The following is a 15758-nucleotide window of genomic DNA, read 5'->3' as shown; positions in this document are numbered from 1 at the left end:
TAGTATTCCATGGTATATATGTACCACATCTTCTTTATCCATTCATCTCTTGAAGGGCTTTTTGGTTGTTTCCATGTCTTGGCCACTGTGAACAATGCTGCAATGAACATGGGGCTGCATATGTCTTTACTTACCAAGGTTTTTGAGTTTTGGAGGTATATACCCAGTAGAGGGATTGCTGGGTCATATGGTAGTTCTATTTTCAGTTTTTTGAGGAACAATCATACTTTCTTTTTTTTTTTTTTTTTTTATAATTTTATTTTTTTAATGGGGTGACATCAATAAATCAGGATACATATATTCAAAGATAACAAGTCCAGGGAATCTTGTCGTTCAATTATGTTGCATACCCACCACCCAAAGTCAGATTGTCCTCTGTCACCTTCTATCTTGTTGTCTTTGTGCCCCTCCCCACCCCCTATCCCTCTCCCATTCCCCCCTCCCCCCCGTAACCACCACACTCTTGTCAATGTCTCTTAGTTTCAGTATTATGTCCCACCTACGTATGGAATAATACAGTTCCTGTTTTTTTCTGATTTACTTATTTCGCTTCGTATCATGTTATCAAGATCCCACCATTTTGCTGTAAATGTTCCGATGTCATCATTTCTTATGGCTGAGTAGTATTCCATAGTGTATATGTGCCACATCTTCTTTATCCAGTCATCTATTGATGGGCTTTTTGGTTGTTTCCATGTCCTGGCCACTGTGAACAATGCTGCAATAAACATGGGGCTGCATGTGTCTTTACGTATCAATGTTTCTGAGTTTTGGGGATATATACCCAGTAGAGGGATTGCTGGGTCATAAGGTAGTTCTATTTTCAGTTTTTTGAGGAACCACCATACTTTCTTCCATAATGGTTGTACTACTTTACATTCCCACCAACAGTGTATGAGGGTTCCTTTTTCTCCACAGCCTCTCCAACATTTGCTATTACCTGACTTGCTAATAACAGCTAATCGAACAGGTGTGAGGTGGTATCTCATTGCCGTTTTGATTTGCATTTCTCTAATAGCTAAAGAAGATGAGCATCTTTTCATATATCTGTTGGCCATTTGTATTTCTTCCTGGGAGAAGTGTCTATTCATATCCTCTTCCCATTTTTTTATTGGATTGTTTGTTTGTTTGTTGTTGAGTTTTATGAGTTCTTTGTATATTTTGGATATTAGGCCCTTATCTGAGCTGTTGTTTGAAAATATCATTTCCCATTTAGTTGGCTTTCTGTTTATTTTGTTATCAGTTTCTCTTGCTGAGCAAAAACTTCTTAGTCTGATGTAGTCCCATTCATTAATTTTTGCCTTCACTTCTCTTGCCTGTGGAGTCAAATTCATAAAATGCTCTTTAAAACCCAGGTCCATGAGTTGAGTACCTATGTCTTCTTCTATGTACTTAATTGTTTCAGGTCTTATGTTTAGATCTTTGATCCATTTTGAGTTAATTTTTGTACAGGGAGAGAGACTGTAGTCCAGTTTCATTCTTTTGCATGTGGCTTTCCAGTTTTCCCAGCACCATTTATTGAAGAGGCTTTCTTTTCTCCATTGTGTGTTGTTGGCCCCTTTATCAAAAATTATTTGACTATATATATGTGGTTTTATTTCTGGACTTTCTATTCTGTTCCATTGATCTGAGTGTCTATTTTTCTGCCAATACCATGCTGTTTTGATTGTCGTGGCCCTATAATAGAGTTTGAAGTCAGGTATTGTTATGCCCCCAGCTTCATTCTTTTTCTTTAGGATTGCTTTGGCTATTCGGGGTTTTTTATAGTTCCATATAAATCTGATGATTTTTTGCTCTATTTCTTTAAAAAACGTCATTGGAAGTTTGATGGGAATTGCATTAAATTTGTATATTGCTTTGGGTAATATAGCCATCTTGATTATATTTATTCTTCCTAGCCAAGAACAAGGTATATTCTTCCATCTCATTATATCTTTTTCGATTTCCCTTAACAATGGTTTATAGTTTTCATTATCTAAGTCCTTTACATTCTTTGTTATGTTTATTCCTAAGTATTTTATTTTTTTTGTTGCAATCGTGAAGGGGATTATTCTTTTGAGTTCCTTCTCAGTTGTTTCATTGTTGGCATATAGAAAGGCTATTGACTTCTGTATGTTAATTTTGTATCCTGCGACCTTACTGTATTGGCTTATTGTTTCTAGTAGTCTTTTTGTGGATTCTTTGGGGTTTTCGATATATAGGATCATATCATCTGCAAAAAGTGATACCTTTACTTCTTCTTTTCCGATATGGATGCCTTTTATTTCTTTGTCTTGTCTGATTGCTGTGGCGAGAACCTCTAGTACCACATTAAATAAGAGTGGAGAGAGTGGACAACCCTGTCTTGTTCCTGATTTAAGGGGGAAAGCCTTCAGTTTAGTGCCATTTAATATGATGTTAGCTGATGGTTTATCATATATGGCCTTTATCATGTTGAGATATTTTCCTTCTATACCCATTTTGTTGAGAATCTTAAACATAAAATTGTGTTGTATTTTATCGAAAGCCTTTTCTGCATCTATTGATAAGATCATGTGGTTTTTGTTCTTTGTTTTGTTGATATGGTGTATTACGTTAACCGTTTTACGTATGTTGAACCATCCATGAGATTCTGGGATGAATCCCACTTGATCATGATGTATTATTTTTTTAATATGTTGTTATGGCCCTGGCCGGTTGGCTCAGCGGTGGAGCGTCGGCCTAGCGTGCGGAGGACCCGGGTTCGATTCCCGGCCAGGGCACATAGGAGAAGCGCCCATTTGCATCTCCACCCCTCCGCCGCGCCTTCCTCTCTGTCTCTCTCTTCCCCTCCCGCAGCCAAGGCTCCAATGGAGCAAAGGATGGCCCGGGCGCTGGGGATGGCTCTGTGGCCTCTGCCCCAGGCGCTGGAGTGGCTCTGGTCACAATATGGCGACACCCAGGAGGGTCGCAACATGGCGACGCCCAGGATGGGCAGAGCATCGCCCCCTGGTGGGCAGAGCGTCGCCCCCTGGTGGGCGTGCCGGGTGGATCCCGGTCAGGCGCATGCGGGAGTCTGTCTGTCTCTCCCTGTTTCCAGCTTCATAAAAATTAAAAAAAAAAAAAAAAAAAAAATATGTTGTTGTATTCGATTTGCTAGTATTTTGTTTAGTATTTTATCATCTGTATTCATTAGAGATATTGGTCTGTAGTTTTCTTTTTTTGTGCCATCCTTGCCTGGTTTTGGTATGAGGGTTATGTTGGCCTCATAAAATGTGTTTGGAAGTATTGCTTCTTCAATTTTTTGGAAGACTTTGAGTAGAATAGGAACCAAGTCTTCTTTGAATGTTTGATAAAATTCGCTGGTATAGCCATCAGGGCCTGGACTTTTATTTTGGGAGAGGTTTTTAATGGTTTTTTCTATTTCTTCTCTACTGATAGGTCTGTTTAGGCTTTCTGCTTCTTCTTGACTCAGTCTAGGAAGGTTGTATTGTTCTAGGAATTTATCCATTTCTTCTAGGTTGTTGAATTTAGTGGCATAAAGTTTTTCATAGTATTCTACAATAATTCTTTGTATACCTACGGTGTCCGTGGTGATTTCCCCTCTTTCATTTTGGATTTTGTTTATATGAGTTCTTTCTCTTTTTTCCTTGGTAAGTCTTGCCAAGGGTTTGTCAATTTTGTTGATCTTTTCAAAGAACCAGCTCCTTGTTCTATTAATTTTTTCTATAGTTTTTCTGTTCTCTAATTCATTTATTTCTGCTCTGATTTTTATTATCTCCTTTCTTCGGCTGGTTTTGGGTTGTCTTTGTTCTTCTTTTTCTAGTTCCTTGAGGTGGGAAGTTAAGTGGTTCACTTGGGCTCTCTCTTGTTTGTTCATATATGCCTGAAGCGATATGAACTTCCCTCTTATCACTGCTTTTGCTGCATCCCATAGATTCTGATATGTCGTATTGTCATTTTCATTAGTCTGTATATATCTTTTGATCTCTGCACTTATTTCTTCTTTGACCCATTCATTTTTTTAAAAGTATGTTGTTTAGTTTCCACATTTTTGTGGGATTTTTTTCCTCTTTTTTGCAGTTGAATTCTAGTTTCAAGGCTTTATGATCAGAAAATATGCCTGGTACAACTTCGATTTTTCTGAATTTGCTGATGTTGTTTTTGTGGCCCAACATATGGTCAATTCTTGAGAATGATCCATGTACACTGGAGAAAAATGTATACTCAGTCACTTTGGGATGAAATGTCCTGTAGATGTCTATCATATCCAGGTGCTCTAGTGTTTTGTTTAAGGCCACTATGTCTTTGTTGATTCTCTGTTTGGGTGACCGATCTAGAGCCGTCAGTGGTGTATTGAGGTCTCCAAGTATGACTGTATTTTTGTCAGTTTTTGTTTTAAGATCAATAAGTAGCTGTCTTATATATTTTGGTGCTCCTTGGTTTGGTGCATATATATTAAGAATTGTTATGTCTTCTTGATTCAGTGTCCCCTTAGCCATTATGAAATGGCCATTTTTATCTCTGAGTACTTTTCCTGTCTTGTAGTCAGCATTATCCGATATGAGTATTGCTACACCTGCTTTTTTTTGGATGTTATTTGCTTGGAGTATTGTTTTCCATCCTTTCACTTTGAATTTGTTTTTATCCTTGTTACTTAGAAGAGTTTCCTGTAGGCAGCATACAGTTGGATTTTCTTTTTTAATCCATTCTGCTACTCTGTGCCTTTTTATTGGTGAGTTTAATCCGTTTACATTTAGTGTAATTATTGATACTTGTGAGTTCCCTATTGCCATTTTATATCTTGCTTTCTGTTAGTTTTGTGCCTTGTTTGATCCTTCTCTTTCGTTTTTCTATCTTTTGTTTTTATTTGGTTGTATTCCATACATCTTTCCTCTGTTGCTATCTTTTTTATCTCATGTGCTTCTGTGGTGGTTTTTTCAATGGTGGTTACCTTTGAGTAATGAAAAGGGTCCCTACCCTGTTCATTGTAGCGAACTATTTTGTGAGTACTTTTGCACTCCATCGTCCTTTGCTACTGTTAATCTCCATCTTCTCTCCCTCTTTCTTTTTGTTGTTGTCACAGTTTAAAATTGGTTTTATTGTGTTCTTCTTGGAGCTTTTACTTGTGGCTCTGTTTTTTTTTTTTGTTCTTTGTATCTGATTGGAGAACCCCCTTTAGTAATTCCTGGAGTGGGGGTTTTCTGATGATAAATTCCCTCATCTTTTCTGTATCTGTGAATGTTTTTATTTCTCCTTCATATTTGAAGGATCGCTTTGATGGGTATAGTATTCGTGGCTGAAAGTTCCTCTCTTTCAGGACTTTAAATATTGGGGTCCACTCTCTTCTAGCTTGTAGAGTTTCTGCTGAGAAATCTGATGATAATCTAATGGGCCTTCCTTTATATGTTGTATTCTTCTTTTCCCTGGCTGCCTTGAGAATTTTTTCTTTGCTGTTGGTTTGTGTCAATTTCATTATGATATGCCTCGGAGTAGGTTTGTTGGGGTTAAGAAAACTCGGAGTTCTGTTTGCTTCTTGAACTTGAGGCTTTAGTTCTTTCCACAGGCTTGGGAAGTTCTCATCTATTATTTGTTTGAGTATATTCTCCATTCCATTTTCTCTCTCTTCTCCCTCTGTATACCTATTATTCTTATGTTATTCTTTTTGATGGAGTCAGATAATTCTTGTAGGGCTATCTCATTTTTTTTAATTTTTGAGTCTCTTTCTTCTTCTCTCTGTTGTGCCTCAAGTTGCTTGTCTTCTATTTCACTAATCCTCTCTTCTATCTGACCTGTTCTATTAGCTAAGCTTGTTACTTCGTTTTTCAGCTCGTGAATTGAGTTTTTCATCTCTGTTTGATTTGTTTTTATAGTTTCAATTTCCTTGGACATATATTCTTTGTGTTCATTGAGTTGTTTTCTGAGCTCCCTAAATTGCCTTTCTGTGTTTTCTTGTATATCTCGGAGGATTTTTTAGGATTTCTATCTTGAATTCTCTGTCATTTAGCTCCAAGGTTTCCAATATATTAAATTTTTTCTCCATAGATTTTTCCTCATCTAGCTGTGTTACCTCTCTTTCTTTTGTATCCATGATATTCGATTTTCTCTTCCTTAATGGCATCTGAGGGTGGTTTTGTTGATAGTATTAATGAGATTTAATAAAGAATAAAAAGTTAAAAAAAATAATAAAATAATAAAAAATAAAAAATCAAAGAGTTGTTTTTTTTTAAAAAGATTAATAATGAAATAAAGGAAAATAAAATAAATAAAAATTTTAAATAAAGGAAATTATTCCCCCCCTCCTTTTTTCCTCTCCTCTCCCCTCTTTCTTGAGAAAATCTTTTGGTGAACTGTGAATTATAACAAACAATGCCTGTGATGGAGGGCCTGAATTGGGGAAAAGTAGTAAAGGGGCAAAAAAAAGAAAAAAAAAAAGAAAAAAGAAAAAAAAGAGGGTATGGATCCACAAAAAGCAAATAAGGAAAAAATTTGGGTCAAGAATAAAATGATTTGCTTTTAGGTGTTGGTTGTCTAAGAGTTATGATGAGAGGAATAAGAGGAAAACAGAAAAATGGGGGGACAAATTAAAAAATTACTATTGTATTTAGTTGAACAAGAACTAGATAAAATGGAGAGCCAGGGATGGGAGCACTGCTAGTGAGTTAAAAAGGTGAAGTAAACCCCCCCCCCCAAATGCCACAAACATAAGTTTGAGTCCCAGATAAGATAATTTGTTTGTTATTGAGGTTTGAATGAGAGGAGATGTAAAGGAGAAAGGAAGAAACTAATATAGAGGGAGAAAAGAAAGAGAGAGAAAAAAAGAGGAAACCACTAAAAGAAGAAAAAAGAAAGGAGAGAGAGAGTTAAGGGTTTTGGAGTGCAACCCTCATAGAGAAAAAGGAAGAGGAGAGAAAAGATAATGGGAGATGTAACACTTATGGGTAGTGTAGTTCAAGGAGAGGACAGAGTAAGACCGGCAGAGAGTTAATCGGCCAAATTGGAGGAGGAAAAAAAGTATCAAGAATGAAGATAAGAGAAACAAACGAACAAATATAAGAAAATGGGATAGGTTATAAAGTCTGCAGATTATTCTTGATTTTGAGAGGTTATCTTCTTGCTTTTTCTTTTCTCTCCCTCTTCCTGGTCGGTGACTCTGTACCCCCGGTTCTGCCCCTTTGGCACGCTCAGGTAGAGGTTTGCAGTTGATAAGTCTCTATGGCAATGTCATGTATTGTGCTTTAGTCTTGTTGGCAGTCGAGGCTCATTAGCATTTATAGGCTCCGACAGTGAGAGAGTCTGTGTTCCTGGAGCCTTTCTCCTAGTCTTTCCTTCCTCAATTAGTAGCCTGATAATCCAGCTATGGGGTTGCTGCTGCCTCTGCCTGGATAGTAAGAGGCTCAAAGAGCTGGCAACTCCCCACTCTATTTCCACTCAGCACAGGGCTCTGGGTAAGGCTCAGTCAGTCAGAGCTGCTAGCATAATCAGGCGGGCTTTACGCCCACTCAAAGACCTCTGGCTCTGCCACTCTGTCCGGTAACACAGGCAGGCGCCCACTTCCGGGGCGCTTGGAGGAAACTCTCATTCACTATCTTTGTGCGCAGACCAGGATATCCGGCCAGCAGTCTCACGCTCTGAGTGAAACCCCCAACCACATGGAAAAGTTGTAGCGTTGGAATTGAGTCTCGCTCCGTCCCCGTGCGCGGCTTTTGCAAGGCGCTGGGGCGGCCTGAGATTCCGCTTTGGCCCACACAAAGGCCCCTGACTCTGCCCCTCTGTGCTATAACACGGGCGCGCACTGCCGAGGCACTCGATGGAATCTCTCATTCACTATCTGCGCGCGCAGACCAGGATATGAGGCCGGCCACGTTTCCCTCTGAGTGAAACCCCCACCAGCATGGACAATTTCCACCGTTGGAATTAGTTTTCGCTCCCTCCTGTGCGCCGCTTTCCCAGGGTGCTGGGGCTGCCCGGAGATTCTGCTTTCGGCCCACTGAAAGGCCTCTGACTCTGCCTCTCTGTGGGGTAACACGGGCACCCACTTCCGGGGCTCAGGAAGAAATCTCTCGCCCACTAACTGCACACCGACCAGGAGATCGGGTATAATGGCTGCCCCGCTTGTCTTTCTTTGTTTGGGTTTGTCGCAAGTGTTAGCTTGTATTGCCCGGGTTGCCACAGGATCAGTTTTTCCTCGGCTTGGATCTCCGTGCCACAGCCTGGTTCGGCCACTTGTGCCGCCGCCTGGATCTATTCACCCCCTTTTCCCGCCTCAGTTTCTATATTCACAGTTACCAGAGAAAGCCGCCCTGTTTAGGTTAGTGAGGAAGGCGGAGCATTTCTTACTCCCTATTTCCTTCGGGGTTTGGTTATATATTTAGCGAATTTTTCACTCGACCATACCTTTGAGTGTATTGCGAAGCATCTGGAGGCTCCAAGTATAGGTTTTTCTGTTTCTGGTTGAAGATCTTGTTGAGTTTTGGGGGAGATTTATCGGTATCGCTTCCTACCCCGCCATTACTCTGACGTCATCTTTATATTTCATTTTTAAAAAGCAAAATCAATTTACTAATGTTACAATTATTTTAAATACAGAAACGTTATCCAGATAGTTGTTTTTATTTGTATAGGTCTTTCCACATGAATATTTAGTTTTATATAAATGTGTTAAAAAATTACCTTTAATGTTTATTTTATTAATTTTATCATATATTATACATATTTTCAAACTTCCCAGTAATCTTCATAGTAATGTTTTATTTATTTTTAATTTTTATTCAATGAGAGGAGAGGAGGCAGAGAAACAGACTTCCACATGCACCATGACTGGGATTCACCCAGGAAGCCCACTAGAGCAGGGGTTGGGAAACTTTTTGGCTGAGAGAGCCATGAACACCACATATTTTAAAATGTAATTCTGTGAGAGCCATACAACAACCCGTGTACATTACGCATTATCCAATAAAAATTTGGTGTTGTCCTGGAGAGCAGCTGTGAGTGGCTCTAGCCACTCACAACCATGAACATGAGCGGTAGGAAATGAATGGATTGTAATACATGAGAATGTTTTATATTTTTAACATTATTATTTTTTTAATTGAAGATTTGTCTGCGAGCCAGATGCAGCCATCAAAAGAGCTACGTCTGGCTCGCGAGCCATAGGTTCCTGACCCTTGCACTAGGGGATGATATTTTGTCCATGTGGGATGTTGCCCCATTGCTCAGCAACTGAACTCTTTTTAGCATCAGAGGCAGAGGCCATGGAGCCATCCTCAGCCCCCTATTACCAACTCACTTCAACCGAGCCGTGACTGCAGGAGGGTGGGGGAGAGAGAAAGAAAGAAGTGAGAAGAGGAGGGTTAGAGAACCAGATGGTTGCTTCTTCTGTGTGCCCTGACTAGGAATCAAACCTGGGACATCTACACACCGGGCCAATGCTCTACCACCTAGCCCAGTGGTCGGCAAACTCATTAATCAACAGAGCTAAATATCAACAGTACAACAATTGAAATTTCTTTTGAGAGCCAAATTTTTTAAACTTAAACTATATAGATAAGTACATTCCTTATCGAGGTAGTGCCCGCACGTGGCATTTTGTGGAAGAGCCTCATTCAAGGGGCCAAAGAGCCACATGTGGTTCGCGAGCCGCAGTTTGCTGACCAGGGACCTAGCCAAATGGTCAGGGTCCATAATAATATGTTTAATGGCCATAAAATTGATGACTTAGCTACACTTTTTGACGGATTAGGTGATCCCAAGTTTTTCTTTATTATACATTTACATACTACAGTAATAAACATCTTTATACAGTTGCTATTTAATCAAGTACCAAAAGAAATTTATGAAATTGGTAATACCAAATCTAAAGATCATTTTAAGATTTTTTTTTTAAACCAATTGAGAGGTGGGGACGCAGAGACAGACTCCTGCATGTGCCTTGACTGGGATGCACCTGGCACGGTCCTACCAGGCCTTGCTCGGGCTGCGTGAGCTGCAGCTTTGTTGCTTGGTAATCAGACTATTTTAGTGCCTGAGGCCAGGCCATGGAAACCATCCTCAGCACCTGGGGCCTACTTTGCTTGAGCCATTCAAGCCATGGCTATGGGAGGGGAAGAGAGAGAGAGAGGTAGAGGAGGTCAAGGCGGGAGAAGCAGATAGCTGCTTCTCCTGTGTGCCCTGACTGGTATTCGAACCCAGGACTTCCACACACCAGGCTGATGCTCTACCATTGAGCCAACCGGGCAAGACCCATTTTAAGGTTCCTAATAGTTCTCTTTCAAAAGATTCTTTTAAAATTTATTTACTTATTTATTTATTTATTTTAGACAAAGATAAAGACAAGCAGGGACAGACAGAAAGGGGGAGAGATGAGAAGCATCAATGTGTTGTAGCACTTTATTTGTTCATTAATTGCTTTCTTGTATGTGCCTTGACCAGGGGGCTTTAGCTGAGCCAGTGACCCCTTGCTCAAGCCAGAGATCATAGGGTCATGTCTATAACCCGATGCTCAAGCTGGTGATCCTGTACTCAATCTGAATGAGCTCACACTCAAGCTGGCAACCTTGGGGTTTCAAATCTGGGTTCTCAGCATTCTAGGTTGATGCTCTATCCACTGTGTCACCACCTGGTCAGGCTAAAAATATTATTTATTTTTAACTTAAGTATAGTTGGTATGCAATATTATATATTATATTACTTTCAGGTGTACAATATAGTCATTTGATGTTTTTATGCCTTACAGTATGATCACCACACTAATTTTAGTAATCATCTGTCACTGTGCAGACTAAACCCAATATTATTAACTGTGTTCCCAGGACTCCTAAGGGTCTTTTTATGTTTGTTTTTAGGAAATCCCAACATTCTAAAACCACAGAAAATCAGTATCAGTACCAACTATGCATTAAGTTAAACAATAATGGTAGATTGACTTCATGTAGATAAGCAACTCTTTAGGAACAATATTTGTTAAATTGTTAATCTAGCAAACAATATAATATATTTATAGTATAGTGAAAGATAGAGTTAATTTTATCTACTTGAACCTGCCAAACTAAATGTCGAAGATGAGTTTTTACCTGAATGTGCGTGTACTCAGGCACACCTGTGCGTGAACGTTTGTGACAGGCTATTCCTGAGTGCCATCTATTTCCTGGATCCATTTCTGGGCCTGTATGTTTTTACAACTGTTTTTTTTGTTTCCTTCCTACATTTCCATCTTTACCAGTTCCTGGTTAGGCTCTAGTTTTTAACTCTAGATACTATTTGCTTCCTGGGTCTTAAAGCTCTCTTTTGAAAACTTCAGGACTCTAAATTTACTTTTCTTTTCCTTCACATCTTCCCATAAAAACTCATCCTGAGATATGCGGCCTCATTGATATCGTCCACTTACTGTCCTGAGGTGTGAATGCTCCCTTTTCCCCATGTAAAGTTATTTATTAAATAAGACTGCTAAATTTATTAAATAAGACTGCTATTCGTGGTGTAAGGTTCTGACAGGCATTGATCTGAGTGTATGCACACAATGGTACCGTATTGCAGAGATTCACTACCATCGCCCTGAGGAGACCCACAAGGGGCATTCAGTTCCAGCTCATGTGGAGACAGTGGTTTTATTTTTACCGGATGTTTGGCATTGCCTTCCCACCCGCTCAGAGTGGGAAACCCTCTCCCGAGGATACAAGCAACAGCTGGTCGAGAAGCTTCAGGGTGAACGCAAGGAGGCTGATGGAGAACAGGATGAAGAAGAGAAGGATGATGGTGAAACTAAAGAAATTTTTACTCCTACCCACTGGTCTAAACTTGATCCAAAGACAATGAAGGTAAATGATCTCCGAAAAGAATTAGAAAGTCGAGCCCTTAGTTCCAAAGGATTAAAATCCCAGTTAATAGCCCGATTGACAAAACAGCTTAAAGTAGAAGAGCAGAAAGAAGAACAAAAGGAATTAGAGAAATCTGAAAAAGAAGACGAAGAGAAGGATGATAGGAAATCTGAAGATGATAAAGAGGAAGAAGAAAGAAAACATCAGGAGGAAATGGAACGTCAGCGCTGGGAAAGAAGATATATTTTGCCTGATGAACCAGCCATTATTGTACATCCAAATTGGGCTGCAAAAAGTGGCAAGTTTGATTGTAGCATCATGTCTTTGAGCGTATTATTGGACTACAGATTAGAACAGGGGTCTCAAACTCGCGGCCCGCTGAACAATTTTGTGCGGCCCGCAGACTAATCCACGAAGTTCAAAATATTTTGGATAAAATTAAGTAAGCCTAGGGGTCTACTTGTATTTTTCATTTCTCTAGCATCCTAGCTAGATATTAGCTTAGTTAACAGCAGTTGTGATGCGAACTACAGTTTCTGGTCGTTTTGTGACACTGAGTAAACTGCATGTACGATTATGCTTGTTGTACTGATTTTTTTGTTTGTTTTGTTTTCAACTGCAGTGAGAAAAGTGTTGCGTAACAGTTGCCTTTTGTAGACCTAGTGCGGCCCGCCGAACGGCTGTGATCTTGCTCTGCGGCCCACATGCTGAGTTGAGTTTTAGACCCCTGGATTAGAAGATAATAAAGAACATTCGTTTAAGGTTTCATTATTTGCAGAACTTTTCAATGAAATGCTTCAAAGAGATTTTGGTGTCAGAATATACAAATCATTACTATCTCTTCCGGAGAAAGAGGACAAAAAAGAAAAGGAAAAGAAAAGCAAAAAAGATGAGAGAAAAGATAAAAAAGAAGAAAGAGATGATGAAATTGATGAGCCAAAACCCAAGCTGAGGAAATCAGGCGATGACAAAGAGAAAAAAGAAGATAGAGATGAAAGGAAGAAAGAACATAAAAGAAAAGATGATTCTAAAGATGAAGCTGAAACTGAAGAAGATAATAATCAAGAAGAGTATGATCCAATGGGAGCAGAAGGATGAAGAAGATGATCACGATGAGGAAGAAGTAAACAAACGAGATGACAGAAGAGATATCAACAGATACTGCAAGGAGAGGCCCTCTGAAGATAAGGAAAAAGAGAAGACTCAGATGAGCCCAGTTAACAGGGATCTATTAATGGCACTTGTTTATTTTGATCAAAGCCATTGTGGTTATCGTCTTGAAAAGGATTTGTAAGAAATACTTTATACTCTTGGATTACACCTTTCTCGGGCTCAGGTAAAGAAGCTTCTTAATAAAGTAGTACTTCGTGAATCTTGCTTTTACCGGAAATTGACAGATACCTCCAAAGATGAAGAAAACCATGAGGAGTCTGAAGCACTGCAGGAAGATATGCTAGAAAACAGGTTGTTACTTCCAACACCCACAGTGAAACAGGAATCGAAGGATGTGGAAGAAAATGTTGGCCTTATTGTATACAATGGTGCAATGGTAGATGTCGGAAGCCTGCTGCAAAAATTGGAAAAGAGTGAAAAAGTGAGAGCTGAAGTAGAGCAGAAGCTGCAGTTACTAGAAGAAAAAACAGATGGAGATGAAAAAGCTATATTAAACTTGGAAAATTCCAACAAAAGCCTTTCTGGTGAACTTAGAGAAGTTAAAAAAGACCTTAGTCAATTACAAGAAAACTTAAAGACTTCAGAAAACATGAATTTGCAATTTGAAAACCAACTGAATAAGACAGAAACTTATCCACAGTAATGGATGAAATCCACATTGTTCTCAAAAAGGACAATGTGAAGAGTGACGATAAAGATCAGAAATCCAAGGAAAATGGTGCAAGTGTATGATAACATGTGTCGTGATGAAGAATGGTGTTAAATAATGTAATATAAAAAATCATGATACAAGAATATTTGAAAGTGATGCATGTTTGATTTTAGTAGTATAAATATCTGTTAGTTCAAATGATGTATAAAGTTTTATGAATGTGAGTCTCTGCTTTTGAAAATTGCTTGTAATTCCTGGTATTCAAATTATTAAACGCTCCTTGAGTAAAACAATTTTGCATTGCAAAAAAAAAAAAAAAAAAGTTATTTATTAGTAAAAATAAATAAATAGCTCTGTTATTGGTGAATGTCATGTCAGGATGTGACTGAAGTTTAAGCTGGCTTTCTATTCCTCGCATTGCTCTGATAAATCTCTCAAGTGCCCTGGCTCTGGGTGGGGAAAATAAAGTATTTGTTACCATTGTGGAGCTCCTGAGAACTCCTAGTATCTTTCCCTCTGAATTAAGAACTTGGCAACTCATGTAAGGTGTGTCTATCCATTCATCTAATCTGTTTCTTATCAGAGTAGCTGAGTTCCTTTTGTAAAAGGGAGGGCGTCCCTGATCAATGGCCCTGCCCTGGTTGCAGCACTGGAGGGACCCCCATCCTGGAGGAGAAGGGCAGAAGCAGCAAGGGCTGTTCCTCTGCAGGGGATTTTGAAGAGCTTGCTACTTCTCTCCTATTTCTGACCTTGGAAATGCTTGGCTTTAACAGAATAAAGGAATTTTGTATTTATACTGCTCATAAAAATTAGGGGTTATTTCAAAAGGAATATGAAATGATAAAAAAAAGCATTTGATGTTTTTTTAATTTTATTTTATATATTTATTTTTTTTTACAGAGACAGAGAGAGAGTCAGAGAGAGGGACAGACAGACAGGAATGGAGAGAGATGAGAAGCATCAATCATCAGTTTTTCACTGCGACACCTTAGTTGTTCATTGATTGCTTTCCCATAATCTGCCTTGACCGTGGGGTTACAGCAGACCGAGTAACCCCTTGCTTGAGCCAGCGACTTTGGGTCCAAGCTGGTGAGCTTTTTTTTTTTTTTTTGTGCTCAAGACAGATGAGCCTGTGCTCAAGCTGGCAACCTTGGGGTCTCGAACCTGGGTCCTCCACATCCCAGTCCAACGCTCTATCCACTGTGCTTGGTCAGGCTGATTATTTTTTATTAAACAAGAACATCAGAAAAACAAACAAGTCAAAGAAAAGTTTGATTATGCAGATGAGATGCAAAACAACTTTTACTTCATTGGTGAAAATGCACTGTACAAAAGGCTGAAAGTACTGGAGTATCTGCATCTTTCCTGATCCCCTAATTTTTGTGAGCAGTGTGATTATTGTAAACAGTTATTTAAACCTAATTACTATGTAATTGGTTTCTGTCATTTAATTTCTGACTATATTTTTTAAAATTTTAAAGTTTCATTTGATTTTATTTGATAAAAATGCCAAATGCAGGTTAATTTCAGTTTTTATAGTTTGTTTTAGTTATGGCCATTTTTTAAGAAAAATTTTTTTGTGTGTAAAATTGGTTAATACTCTACATTAGCTTTTTCTCCTCATGACCTAAATGTTTCAGATTCTCTGTTGTTAGGCTTTAGTTTCACGAAAGCTTTTTTTTATAAAAAAGAAATGACACAAACTGGAAGGCTGAGAAATGTTCCTTTTCATCGAGGCATGTAGGGAGAATTCGGCAGGAAACTACAGCTATGTCTGTTCTGACAGGGAGTTTGTTCTCTTTCTTGGTAATGTAAAGGCAGAGAGACTGTTTCTTTTAAGAACCTGCTCAAAAAATTGAGCTTTATTGATACTTTTTAGTTGGAAGAGATTTTCAGTAGTGCCATATACATCTGATTGTCCAGGTCATTTGTGAGTTCTGGTGTAAGCTCTGTATCACTTCATTGAATAATGGTCTGGTAGCAACTTACAATTAATATCCATTATAATTTACAGTCTAGTGCTAGGTGGAAGAATAGCCTTGTTAATCTATCCAGACAGTGGGTAAAATAAATTTTTATGCCTTTGTGGAAACTTCACAGAGTGTGGGTCTCGTAGAGCACCTTTCTTTATCCTGGGTTTTTCTCTGAGAACATTTGCC

General features: G+C 38.9%; 1 protein-coding gene and 1 pseudogene across 6 annotated transcripts in view; both read left to right on the top strand.

Moving 5' to 3' along the window:
• PARG (poly(ADP-ribose) glycohydrolase) overlaps positions 1-15758 on the top strand; it is a 169656-nt gene that overhangs the window by 122484 nt on the left and 31414 nt on the right. The gene's annotated exons all lie outside the window — the stretch shown is intronic.
• On the top strand, positions 11019-13877 carry LOC136313184 (cell division cycle and apoptosis regulator protein 1 pseudogene; annotated as a pseudogene).

This window comes from Saccopteryx bilineata, chromosome 9, assembly GCF_036850765.1.
Source record: "Saccopteryx bilineata isolate mSacBil1 chromosome 9, mSacBil1_pri_phased_curated, whole genome shotgun sequence".
Classification (NCBI taxonomy): Eukaryota; Metazoa; Chordata; class Mammalia; order Chiroptera; family Emballonuridae; genus Saccopteryx; species Saccopteryx bilineata.
Note: the sequence above shows the minus strand (reverse complement) of the source record. Positions and strands in the feature narration are given on the sequence as shown.